Source organism: Littorina saxatilis, linkage group LG3, assembly GCF_037325665.1.
Source record: "Littorina saxatilis isolate snail1 linkage group LG3, US_GU_Lsax_2.0, whole genome shotgun sequence".
NCBI lineage: Eukaryota > Metazoa > Mollusca > Gastropoda > Littorinimorpha > Littorinidae > Littorina > Littorina saxatilis.
Window position 1 is genome coordinate 21,875,197 of NC_090247.1, and position 14,302 is coordinate 21,889,498.

Consider the following 14,302-nt stretch of genomic DNA (forward strand, 5'->3'; position numbering starts at 1 on the left):
TCAAAGGTCTCCCCGTTAAACGATTTGAATCAGCATCTCAGAGCTATCCTAGCTTTTACATGGAGTAAGACCTTCCCTTCTCCTGGACGCATGACAACAATCAATTGCCTAGCTGCTTCCAGTATTAAGTGGGAATTCTTTAATACATTTATTTGGCTGAGTGTCACTTATGTTAGTTAAGAAAATGACTGGTTTTATAGAACATATACCCCCCGCGGGTTAGGGGGAAGAATTTACCCGATGCTCCCCAGCATGTCGTAAGAGGCGACTAACGGATTCTGTTTCTCCTTTTACCCTTGTTAAGTGTTTCTTGTATAGAATATAGTCAATTTTTGAAAAGATTTTAGTCAGGCAGTGTATAAGAAATGTTAAGTCCTTTGTACTGGAAACTTGCATTCTCCCAGTAAGGTCATATATTGTACTACGTTGCAAGCCCCTGGAGCAAAGTTTTGATTAGTGCTTTTGTGAACAAGAAACAATTAACAAGTGGCTCTATCCCATCTCCCCCCTTTCCCCGTCGCGATATAACCTTCGTGGTTGAAAACGACGTTAAACACCAAATAAAGAAAAGAAAGTATAGAACATATGCCCGCCTTGCCAATAGAGCAGCTAGGCAGTTCTTTTAGGCACATGTATGTCTGAAGGGAGGTATGGTCTTGTCTCAAGTTGGTTGTTGACTTTTTTTTATGTCCCTTCAATTAGGCTATTCGAGGCCGATTCTCATACTAACATACTGGCCATTTTACCAACTTATCCGCTCTGCCTATCCCAGCATTTCTCTCTCGCTCACTTAGCACAAATCCACTTACAACAACAGAATGATAAAATTATGAGCGCCATGCCCATCACAGACTACTATACACAGTCTGTCATAGCAATAGCGTGATCAGCCGTCCAATGGTCATTACTGCTTAATGTCCACCCTGGCCCCAAGGTCAGTGCAATGGCGGTCCGGTCCTCCGGCCGCAGCGGTCCCAGGAGCATCATCATGGCGGTCACGCGATGCCACACTTTCCGGTCAATCTGTTTTCCCTCTCGGCGCAGTGTTCTCTCGCTGCGGCTTTGTAGTCTTGGTTAACCCAGGGCGAGCCATCTTATCGTTCCAAGACTCGCAAGTGACGAGATTTGGTCGCCACGACTTGCAACAGCGACAAAGTGTATCTCACAAACGAAGATGACATCTGTGATTCAACAGTATTCTTTGTAATTATAAGTGATCTTCACGATGATCACTGTCTTCTGTGTCATTAACACTTTCAACTTTTCTTCCTTCTTGCACACTTGCATCTAAAGCATGCATTGTGATACCTATTTTTATATTAATTATCTCTCAAGGTATTGTTAATGGATCTTTGCCTTTGGTAGTTTTAAAGATCAATAACAGCGAAGGCCATTGTGAGCTTTGTACTTTCACTGTTGGCATTGCTATTCTGCCGTAATCCTCCTAATAAGCTTCCATAATTTGACATGTTTACTGCTCTCAACAGAACAGGAGGGAGACGCGGTTGGGTGCGTTCGGGTAAATCTGATGCCGCATGGTTTTATCAGGATGTGGTAAACGGATGTGGAACCGCCGTGTTGCTGTGAATGAGGTTGCTTGTTGTTGGGATATCGCTAGCAGCATTCGTTTGTTTGAGTTTGATTGATGCGATTTCACGGTGAGCTTAGAGCAAATTGCACGAAGCCTTGGTGACAGGGTTTGCATGGTACGATTCAGGGCCGGACCAAGTTCGTTTGAGGGGGGGGGGGGGGGGGTTCCAACTGAGGGCAGGGGTCCAAAGTCCACATTTTTTTTTCTCTGAGAGGTACATTGGATGGCCAGGGGGGGGAGGGGGGTCCGGAACCCCAGGAACCCCCCCCCCCCAAATCCGGCCCTGCGATTCACCAACGAAGCAGCGTACTTTGCTTCTATGTTTGCTTACTTCGAAAGTGCCGAGCAAGCATCCCGTGTTATACATATTCAGTGGAACCCCCTTTTGAGACCTTCAATAATCTGTAAACATCGAGTCTTAAAAGGGAGGGAGTGTTAAAACGGGGGTACACTTTCAGAGGTTGTAAACAAAACGTCGGAGAAGGCCGGGTCTTTAGAGCGAGAGATTCTTAGATTGGAGGGAGTGTTAAAACGGGGGTACATTTTCAGAGGTTGTAAACAAAACGTCGGAGAAGGCCGGGTCTTTAGAGCGAGAGATTCTTAGATTGGAGGGAGTGTTAAAACGGGGGTACATTTTCAGAGGTTGTAAACAAAACGTCGGAGAAGGCCGGGTCTTTAGAGCGAGAGAGTCTTAGATTGGAGGGATTAAAAGGGGCGTTCCGCTGTATCCAAGTTTATGTATTTAACGCTTTCCGTTGTTCGTTTGTTTGCTTAACGCCCAGCCGACCACGAAGGGCCATATCAGGGCGGTGCTGCTTTGACATATAACGTGCGCCACACACAAGACAGAAGTCGCAGCACAGGCTTCGTGTCTCACCCAGTCACATTATTCTGACACCGGATCAACCAGTCCTAGCACTAACCCCATAATGCCAGACGCCAGGCGGAGCAGCCACTAGATTGCCAATTTTAAAGTCTTAGGAATGACCCGGCCGGGGTTCGAACCCACGACCTCCCAACCACGGGGCGGACGCCTTACCCATAGGCCAACCGTGCCGGTCTGTAGGCGGCATAGTTCCCAAAATCTTTGCTATACATGTCACTCGATGGAACACATTTTCACGTTTTTGATCGAATATGAAATAGACAAGCCACACAGCGTTCTTTAAAAGGATACCTCCGAGACCGTTCCAAAGACGTTCTAGGTTTTCTCCGATGATTGATGAGTGCGCACAAACCATCGGCGAGGAACCGGATATAGTCTACCAAGAGGGAGGCGTTATTATTTGTCTGAGCAAAATGGCGGACGTCCTTCCCTCGCTCTGGTGACAAGTTCCGGTCTGGATGATGATTGGTTGGTCACGAAAGGCCCGACTATTTCGAGAGACTAAACTGAGGAAATTGGGGATTTTGTGACCGGAAGATAGGGTACGGTTTCTTTGATGGTCAGAAAATTGGAGGCGAGACGAGGGATGAGAAGAGGGTAGAGGTGGGGGGGGGGGGGGGGGGTCTTGTGGGGGTCGCGGTTTGTGAGGGAAGTGAATGGAAGATGGGAATACAGTTTTCCTTTTGTTATAGCATCTCGATCCCTCCCCTGTAAATCACACACACACACACACACACACACACACACACACACACACACACACACACACACACACACACACACACACACACACACACACACACACACACACACACACACACACAACACACCACACATAAAACCACGCAGACACTGTGGATACTCTTAGACCGATGGATGGAAAATGAAAGTGAAAAGGGTGAGTTTTTTTTTATCTGCGTAAATGAGATATTGGAGGGAAAAAAAATATAGTATAGTCGCAGTAAAACTCAAGAAGGTTTGACTTTGTGTGCGCGTGTATTTGTGTGCTTGTGTATTCGTTCATGGTCGCTAAAAGTACATCCATTTTTAGCTGTGTTATTATTAGGGTTCGAGATAGGTGGGTTATGAAAGACAGACTAGAGGGCAGTATGACCCAACGATAGAAACTAGATGATGTACGACAGGCCTGCACGCGAAATGCCCGTTACAAGCATGAGAGCAATTTAGCAACACTTTGAAACCTTGGCAACCCCATACAACATCACACGACTGTGACCGTTATATCGCAACGCATTATGGAACCACCAGAAGCACCAAGCAAACGACAGTGCACTTTTAGCTTAAACTAGGCGGATGTCATTTATTCCGCTGACTTTGTTCTTCGTCTTCGTTCATGGGCAGAAACTCTCAGGGTTGTTACGTGTATGACCGTTTTAATCCGCAGCACAAGCAACCATATGCCGTTTTCGGAGAATGCTTGCTTGGTTTGTTCGTGTTTCTACAACCCACCGAACTCTGACATGGATTACATTATCTTTTCCGTGCGCATTTGGTCTTGTGCTTGCGTGTACACAGGTCTGCACATGAGTTGACCTGGGAGATCGGAAAAATCTCCCCCCCTTAACCCACCAGGGATTCGAACCCACGACCTTCTGCTTTGGAGGCCGGGCCTTATCTACTAGACCAATGCGCCCGTCATGCTTTGTTCTACATTTATAAGTAATAACGTTCTTCTTCTTCTACTTCTTATTCTTCTTCTTCTTCTTCTGCGTTCCTGCTCTAGCATTCCAAAACTTGAAATTATTAGACACGGCGCACACCTGTTTTGCCATCTGCATTATGACGAAACAATCTCAGCGTTATGCAATGATTCTGGCAATGATTCTAGAAGTCATCTTGGCGTCGTGTTCTGACTCGGCGTCGCTCATTTTTGACTCACGAGGCTTTTCTTGCAGCGAGCTGCCAGTGATGGCGGGCAATAAATGTCAAGGTTATTTAATGATTCTTGCACCGTAGAAGTCATCTTGGCATAGTCGGATTCTGATTCGGCGTCGCCCATTTTGGACTCTCTACGCTTTTCTTGCAGCCAAATTGCCCAGCGGGATGTCCTTGATGGCGGTAAATAAATGACAGGGTTATGCAATGATTCTGGCATTGCCTGCCACCTCGGATGGCTTGCGTGACGCGTTCATAGTGTGACACCGCTGACTGAAAGAGGCTGACACCCCTCCAGGCAAAATGACGTCATATTGGCTCGTCATTGTCTCGCGCGGTTGCGTGATTGATGTAACGTGAGCTAAGAAATTTTGATGGCGACAGAAGTGGCACAAAATTGGGTATTTTCGGTGGTTATGATATAAGTCGGCACTAAAAGAAAAAGTCGATGAACAGAATCTGTACCCCAATGCAAATGACTGTGTCGTCATTAACCGTTACTCTTTTTACATGGAATTTATTACTATTTCTTAGCATAGTAAGGGGAGCATTGTTCGTAGATTGTCATTGCAGGTAGGGTACGTGTGTCAAAGATAGCACAGCGAATGTCCCTCGGACTTCTTCCGCTTAAATTCGCAAGGAAACTTTTTCAAAAAGCTTCTTCTCTACTTTATTGTCATACTTCCCACGCATATGATCTGTCTCTGCGTCGATAAGCCAAGCAAGGTAATTGCTGTTGTACCTTCGTTCGGCGATACTTGGATGTCGATCGGGTTACTGTTGAGGCACACATAGATCCACCCACACAGAGAAGTTGGCAGAACATGATACAACGTGTTTAAAGGTCAGCCAATACTTGTTTGAAGACATACCCGGCACAGAACAGAGAACCATCAATTTAAGCTAATTGAAACTGATGACCTTTTCTTTGAAATCAATGCGAGACCAACAAAAACAAAATATGAAAAAAATCAAAAATCCAAACAATAGGGGGAGAGGGAAGAAATACATGGACATGACGGTTTTCAATATGAATTTACGATCATTGTTAATTTTTTTCCAGGCTAAGTGCCCTTGAAGCAAACTAGAAAATCGTGACGATGGCATATTTGTCAAGTGCTGATAGAACGGTGCATTTCCGGGTAAACATCGATCAAGTTTAGGAGTACAAGAAGACGAAGAATGGGAGAGCGAGGGGGTGAAGGAGGCGGGGGAGGAGGAAGAGAGAGAGAGAGAGAGAGAGAGAGAGAGAGAGAGAGAGAGAGAGAGAGAGAGAGAGAGTCTTTCTTTATTTGGTGTTTAACGTCGTTTTCAACCACGAAGGGTTATATCGCGACGGGTGAGAGAGAGAGAGAGAGAGAGAGAGAGAGAGAGAGAGAGAGAGAGAGAGAGAGAGAGAGAGAGAGAGAGAGAGAGAGAGAGAGAGAGAGAGAGAGACACACACACACACACACACACACACACACACACACACACACACAGACACAAAGACAGAGAGCGGGAGACTGGTATATGCGCAAGAAAGATAGATCACTCAAAACATTATTACGAAAGGATAACGGTTTTAGGCTTAAGGTAATCTTCCAACCTGTCATTAGAAGAGAGAGAGAGAGAGAGAGAGAGAGAGAGAGAGAGAGAGAGAGAGAGAGAGAGAGAGAGAGAGAGAGAGAGAGAGAGAGAGAGAGAGAGATAGAGATATTCGGGCATATGTGCAAGAAAGAGAATGTGTGTGCGCTTATGTGTGTGCTCGAAAACTCGTAAATCTGTTTTTCTGTAACGCTCAAGGTCCCTTACCTCAAAGCGTAATTCCCGGCAAACCAAACAAACCAGGAATAGCACCTGTTTTTTGGCAATTAATTTCAGCACCTTGTTATCTTCATTTGTGCCGGCTGACATTAAAGACCGTTTGATGTCTTTGATAGTCTGTCTTTCCTGTGTTCCTGGCGGTCTTTGAGGCTAAATGCCAGGCAGCATAAACCTGCCCTACTGACTGACTGCTAACTAACATCAAAGATTTGCTTTTTGCTTTTTTTCTCCGGCTGGAAGTTTTTGTTATTGTTTGTGTGTGTATTGTTGGTGGTGGGGGTGTGGTGGCGTTGGTGGAATGATTATACAGACCACATGGTCGAAAGTAAAGCGCAAAAAACTCCAAAATAAAAATTAAACACAAAAAGGTTTTTTAGACGAGATAAATAAGCAATTCACATAGGTAGACAACATGAAACCTTGCAAGATCCTACCTTGAGGGAAGGCCCTAAGCAGAACAATGAAGGAATCATTTAGATAAATAATTTCGATAAAAGGACATTGCAATAGATGCGGAGAAACTCAAAACGCAGGAGTGGGATGTGTTTTCATGCGCTCATGTGTTTAGGGGGTGGTGGGGCGAGTAGCAAGATCAACAACTTCATTTAACGAAGATACAAGAACACAACGAGGGCAAAACTGGAATGAAATACAGAAGACCAAGGGGCAAGTTTAACAGCAAAACCTGAGAGATTCAAAACGAAACGTAACATAAAGACAAAGATCGTATTGCAACAACACGAAACGAAAATCCCAACGAAACCAAAATTGCAAATCTGTAGATGTTGAGTGGCCAACATTATTCATTGGCATTGCAAAGCAGCAAAGGGAGAACAAGAAATTGCGTTCACGAAAAACACATCTGAACGATTAGCTAGACGAATACAGCAAGATAATAAATCTACCACTCCATCCAATCCGTTTCCAGCCTCCTCTCCCCCCTCCACCCCCACCCTCTATTCCCACAGGCTCAAGGACTAGAATCGTAGCATGTTGCTGTTGTTACTTTTTGCACAAAAGAAACAACCCTGAAAAAGATAAGTACAGGAGCACTGACACTGCCGAGAACAATGGTGTGAGAGAGAGACAGGAACAAATGAATGTGCTTGTCCTGGGTATTGATTTTGTGTCAGTTCACTAATATTGGGTTTGTCTTTTGGGCGGCTTTGCTGTCTGCGAAACTCCTACTGTTTTCAAGACAATCTGTGCAACGGGTTGGCACCGTCTGAATAGGTGTGACACTATTTTCTTTGGGGATTTGTGTATGAGGAAAGTGCTAATTCTCTTGTTCGAGTTCTTTTTCCATAAATGTGACGTGTTAGTGGGTATGTTGGATTCGCTGCTATGCAACTGGTTTTGACACTATCTGAATAAATGTGGCGCTATTTTCATTAGGCAGCTTTTGTATGAGAAGAGTGTTATTTCTTGTCCTTTGTGCAAAATAATGTTCTTTGCTGTCGTTTTGATTGCTGTTGATTTTGTTCAGGTTATCCTGTTTTTGCGTTCTGAATTATTCCTGATCTGAGAAACAAAGTAAGCGCTTATAATGCATACGACATGTGCAATAGAGTAGGGGCGGGGACGTAGCTCAGTTGGTAGCGCGCTGGCTTTGTAGCCAGTTGGTCGCTATCAACGTGGGTTCGATCCCCACGTTCGGCGAGAGATTTATTTCTCGGAGTCAACTTTGTGCAGACTCTCTTCGGTGTCCGAACACCTCCGTGTGTACACATGCGCACGAAAAAGATCCCACGTTCACAGCGAAAGTCTCAGGGCTTGGAAAACACGAAGACACACATGCATCATCTCTCGTCTCTGATTATCATGATCGTATTTCGATACTTTGACGAGACAAACCCAATGCTGGTGTGTCGAAGAAGACAGCCACAGCGGGCTTGTTCGAATCAAAGTATCACACCATATCTTCAGCGTATTACCAATACCTGTCCCAATATAGACCAGTTGGTCTAAGAGGACGTTAAACCCTAATAGTCAGTCAATAGAGTAAGTGAGAGGTATGCGGAAGCAGTATCCTGGCACCTGAAAGAATGTTAGGACTGGTTGGTCCTGTGTCAGAATAATGTGACTGGGTGAGACATGAAGCCTGAGGCGCACGTTATATGTCAAAGCAGCACCGCCCTGATATGGCCCTTCGTGGTCGGCTGGGCGTTAAGCAAACAAACAAACAAACAAACCTGAAAGAATAACAAGCATTGGAATTAACAAGCGACTTTTATCCTTAATTTTATTATTTTTAAATCATTATTTTGTCATTATTCCTGGTCGTTCTGAATTCATTTATTTTTTTATTTTTCTCGATTCATACTTTTGAATAGTTTTTGTCTAAGTCCCCGTCTTCTTTCACGAATGCAGTTCATTCTTTTCAGTCCGTTGCTGTAATTTGCCTGCCTGTCTGTCGGTACTCAACCAAGCCTCTTCCCTTCTCATCAAATATTAATCTTCTTGGCTTAACTAGTTTTCTCAATGGAAATTGTCTTTACCCTAAGATTCTTGGTGGTGTGTGGAAGGGTGAAAGCGTTGTGTTGGTTTTCTTTTTGTATTTGTGTTTGTAAACCTATTTTTCTGTCTGTTTGTATTACTGCTTCCCGTCATTTCTATTCAAGAATCTTTTTTAAAAAATCCCTTTCTCCCTCCAAACCCTGACTTCTTCATCCTTGATAGTAAGCCTCTTGTGTTCTAATCCTCCCTTTCTACGCCAATTATTCTCGCCGTCTTCGCTTTCTTGGAATAATCCGCCATTTCCTTAGCTCCTCTTTTCTCGGCATGGAAAGAACCGACTTCCGAGCCGCTTCCTGCTCATTAGCGGAATCCTGCCAGAATCAGAATACCCGTTACAGATCGCCGGATATCAGCCCGCCGGTTGTTTGTCTCTCCCAGCTCAGCAAACTGATTTGGGAAAATGTGCGTGAAATATGTGTTTCTCTCTTTCGACGTGCTGCTTGGACTCTGCACTCAATTAGCAAACAGATTTTTGTATTTTCATTCTTTTGTCTGCTTTCGTTTCATGAATTTAATTTCCTTTTCTTATTTTTTTTCTCGAATCTTGGTTTTTTTCTTCTTTTCTTTCTCTTATTCAATTTCATCCTTTCTTCACAGTTTTGTTTTTAAATTGTTTTGTTTTATATCCTGTTTTTGATTTTCCTCAAGTCAGGCTATCTAAATATTGCTGTCTCGAGTATTTGGAGAAAAAATAACCACTTGTTGATTTTCTCTAGAGCTCACTTCCTATCTGCTTCTTTTTCTCTCCGCCTCAGAGCGACTTTTTGGCTTTTCTGCATTCTTAATTGCTCTCTTCGTCTCACGTTAGAAAGATAGAATGTTGTTAATGATGCATCTTGTTTCCGATAGTGTTGGATTGATTCTTGGTGTGGCTTTGACATTGAGCGTCTGTCCGTTTTCCGTATGCCTTGTATGTCCTCCCTCCCCCCTCCCTCTCTTTTTTTTCATCTTTTCTGATTATCTTCACTCTTTCTGACCGCCTGTCTGAATCTGTGTCTGTCTCTTTGTCTGTCCCTCTCTTCGTCCACCCGTGTGTCCGTCTGTCTGTCTATCTGTGTCCGTCTGTCAGTCTATCTGTGTCCGTCTGTCTGTCTATCTGTGTCCCTCTGTCAGTCTATCTGTGTCCGTCTGTCAGTCTATCTGTGTCCGTCTGTCAGTCTATCTGTGTCCGTCTGTCTGTCTATCTGTGTCCGTCTGTCAGTCTATCTGTGTCCGTCTGTTTGTCTGTCTGTGTCCGTCTGTCAGTCTATCTGTGTCCGTCTGTCAGTCTATCTGTGTCCGTCTGTCTATCTGTGTCCGTCTGTCAGTCTATCTGTGTCCGTCTGTCAGTCTTTCTGTGTCCGTCTGTCAGTCTATCTGTGTCCGTCTGTCTGTCTATCTGTGTCCGTCTGTCTGTCTATCTGTGTCTGTCTGTCAGTCTATCTGTGTCCGTCTGTCTGTCTATCTGTGTCCGTCGGTCTGTCTATCTGTGTCCGTCTGTCAGTCTATCTGTGTCCGTCTGTCTGTCTATCTGTGTCTGTCTGTCTGTCTATCTGTGTCCGTCTGTCTGTCTATCTGTGTCCGTCGGTCTGTCTATCTGTGTCCGTCTGTCAGTCTATCTGTGTCTGTCTGTCTGTCTATCTGTGTCCGTCTGTCTGTCTATCTGTGTCCGTCTGTCAGTCTATCTGTGTCCGTCTGTCTGTCTATCTGTGTCCGTCTGTCAGTCTATCTGTGTCCGTCTGTCTGTCTATCTGTGTCTGTCTGTCTGTCCACCCGTGTGTCCGCCTGTCAGTCTATCTGTGTCCGTCTGTCTGTCTATCTGTGTCCGTCTGTCAGTCTATCTGTGTCCGTCTGTCTGTCTATCTGTGTCCGTCGGTCTGTCTATCTGTGTCTGTCTGTCAGTCTATCTGTGTCCGTCTGTCAGTCTATCTGTGTCCGTCTGTCAGTCTATCTGTGTCCGTCTGTCAGTCTATCTGTGTCCGTCTGTCAGTCTATCTGTGTCCGTCTGTCAGTCTATCTGTGTCCGTCTGTCTGTCTATCTGTGTCCGTCTGTCAGTCTATCTGTGTCCGTCTGTCAGTCTATCTGTGTCCGTCTGTCAGTCTATCTGTGTCCGTCTGTCTGTCTATCTGTGTCCGTCTGTCAGTCTATCTGTGTCCGTCTGTCAGTCTATCTGTGTCCGTCTGTCTGTCTATCTGTGTCCGTCTGTCTGTCTATCTGTGTCCGTCTGTCAGTCTATCTGTGTCCGTCTGTCTGTCTATCTGTGTCCGTCTGTCAGTCTATCTGTGTCCGTCTGTCAGTCTATCTGTGTCCGTCTGTCTGTCTATCTGTGTCCGTCTGTCAGTCTATCTGTGTCCGTCTGTCTGTCTATCTGTGTCCGTCTGTCTGTCTATCTGTGTCCGTCTGTCAGTCTATCTGTGTCCGTCTGTCTGTCTGTCTGTCTGTCTGTCTTTGTCCGTTTGTCCCTGTCTGTCCCTCTGTTTAGTACGTCATAAAAATGTGTCTCTCCCGGTTATTCTAACCGCTTCCCCTTCTCTCCCTCCCCTCCTCGGCACCCCGCTGGGGGCGGGGACGTAGCTCAGTTGGTAGCGCGCTGGCTTTGTAGCCAGTTGGTCGCTATCAGCGTCGGTTCGATCTCAACGTTCGGCGAGAGATTTATTTCTCGGAGTCAACTTTGTGCAGACTCTCTTCGGTGTCCGAACACCCCCGTGTGCACACATGCGCACGAAAAAGATCCCACGTTCACAGCGAAAGTCTCAGGGCTTGGAAAACACGAAGACACGCATGCATCATCTCTCGTCTCCGATTATCATGATCGTATTTCGATACTTTGACGAGACAAACCCAATGCTGGTGTGTCGAAGAAGACAGCCACAGCGGGATTGTTCGAATCAAAGTATCACACCATATCTTCAACGTATTACCAATACCTGTCCCAATATAGACCAGTTGGTCTAAGAGGACGTTAAACCCTAATAGTCAGTCAGTCGGCACCCCGCTGCCCCTCTGCCGCCCCCCCCACACACACACACACCAGCCCCCCCATCCCCGTTGCAGTGCAGCAAAATGCACGTCCAGCACGGAGGACCTGTAGCAGAAATGAAAAGAGAATTATTGATCGGTGTGTGTTGTGGACTGACTTCCTCGTGTCACTGGACACTGTCATGGCGCTCCCTGTTGCACTTTAAAAAGAAAGTGCACTCACGACGATGCTTATCTTTTTGTTTTAACGGTTTTCGTTGTGTTGGTTATCAAAATGCGATTACACCCGTCATCAAAAATCGACAAGCGTGCTTTCTGTCACGTCACTTTTTTTCTGCGCTCACGGCAATTTTTTTTTCTTTCTTCTTTTCTTTGTTTGTTTGCATGTACACGTAGTTTTTTTTTTATGAAAGTGCGATTTCACCCAACAACAAACATTGACAAGCGTGCTTCTTGTCACGGTAGCTTATAAAAACCAGAATAGTGTGGTTTGCGTTGGCAATTATGTACATGTACCAGTGTTAAATATCGTCGTTATTGTTGCTATTACAGAAATAGATGTGTAAAACTCATCGCCATGTAAAGCGTAACAGATCTGTCCAGGCATTTACACGTGTTGAGGTTGTCCTTCTAATTGGACACATACCAGCGGCCTGTCCGCTTTCCGTGTAGAAAGGAATGATGGTAACACTAATAACTTAGCCAATCTTTCAAATCAATGGGCGGTTCTGGTGAGGTTATGGCCCCTCTTTCGTTCGGATGGTTACTGGCGCCACCTCGCGGGAAGATCACACGAGAAAGGAAAACAAACTTGCATTTGTCCCAAATAGCATATCGGTTTGGTAACAGTTCGTGTGTAAGTCGTGCATTTTATACGGTAAACAGACAATGGTCGGTTCTGATGAGGTTATGCCCCTTCTTTCTTTCGGCTGGTAACTGACGCCACCTAGCAGCAAGATCACAGGAGTTGTCTTGCGTTATCACCCCAGAAGCATTCCCACTAACTGTGCAGAAAACATGCTGAGGATTTCAGGTTTGTGTTCTAATGAAGGGCGTTTTTAGAGCGTGTAAAAGCCCAAACGGATCTGTGATGTTTTACATGATCATAGGAACTACTAGAACGATAGCATCTTTCTCTCTCCAAAAAGTGCGATTACACCGATTGGCGAGCGTGCTTTCTGTCACGTAAGCAGAGAACGCATGATCTGCGTTCACAATGAGGTGTTAGGTTCTGTGGTTGTCGTTGCATTTTCTGTTCATTTATTCATCAATTTTGTTCTCGTATTTTCTTCTGTTAGTTTTATCTTGTTTAGATGGAAACTATCAAAACCCGCTTGCTTGTTTGACACCGGTAAAGTTTGATCAGCTATCAGATTTTAACATGAAACATGCGAGGTTTTCATCAAAGTCAAACACATATCTATGCGTTATTTCGAAAGCAGATTGGTATTGTAACCATATTTTGCTTTATCGGTCTCTTCATCTCCACCTCGTTGTTATAGTTTTTGTTAACATGATAAACACAGAATAATGGAATACAGAGCTGTATCACGATCACTGATGGTCAACCAGGGGCGGAGCACTTAAGCAAGAGGTGTGTGTGTGTGTGTTACAACCTGGGTTCCAGGGGTAGACCCCTTGTGGGGTACAGGGACAAGGCCCCTGAAGCTGAAGAGTTTTAGCTATTTTATGAACAATTTATGGCTTATCCTTGATTTTAAACATGATCAACTGGTGTCAGCAGCCACTCATTATTTCTTTTAAAGTTAGTATTAAATCTTTTTTTTATATTTAGTCAAGTTTTGACTAAATATATTAACATCGAGGGGGAATCGAAACGAGGGTCGTGGTGTATGTGTGTGTGTGTGTGTGTGCGTGCGTGCGTGCGTGTAGAGCGATTCAGACCAAACTACTGGGCCGATCTTTATGAAATTTTACATGAGAGTTCCTGGGATTGATATCCCCGAACGTTTTTCTCCTTTTTTCGATAAATGTCTTTGATGACGTCATATCCGGCTTTTCGTGAAAGTTGAGGCGGCACTGTCACGCCCTCATTTTTCAACCAAATTGGTTGAAATTTTGGTCAAGTATTCTTCGACGAAGCCCGGGGTTCGGTATTGCATTTCAGCTTGGTGGCTTAAAAATTAATTAATGACTTTGGTCATTAAAAATCGGAAAATTGTAAAAAAAAAATAAAAATTTATAAAACGATCCAAATTTACGTTTATCTTATTCTCCATCATTTGCTGATTCCAAAAACATATAAATATGTTATATTCGGATTAAAAACAAGCTCTGAAAATTAAATATATAAAAATTATTATCAAAATTAAATGTTCCAAATCAATTTAAAAACACTTTCATCTTATTCCTTGTCGGTTCCTGATTCCAAAAACATATAGATATGATATGTTTGGATTAAAAACACGCTCAGAAAGTTAAAACAAAGAGAGGTACAGAAAAGCGTGCTATCCTTCTTAGCGCAACTACTACCCCGCTCTTCTTGTCAATGTCACTGCCTTTGCCATGAGCGGTGGACTGACGATGCTACGAGTATACGGTCTTGCTGAAAAATGGCAGCTACTTGACTAAATATTGTATTTTCGCCTTACGCGACTTGTTTTTGTTTGACATATCCGGAACCAAC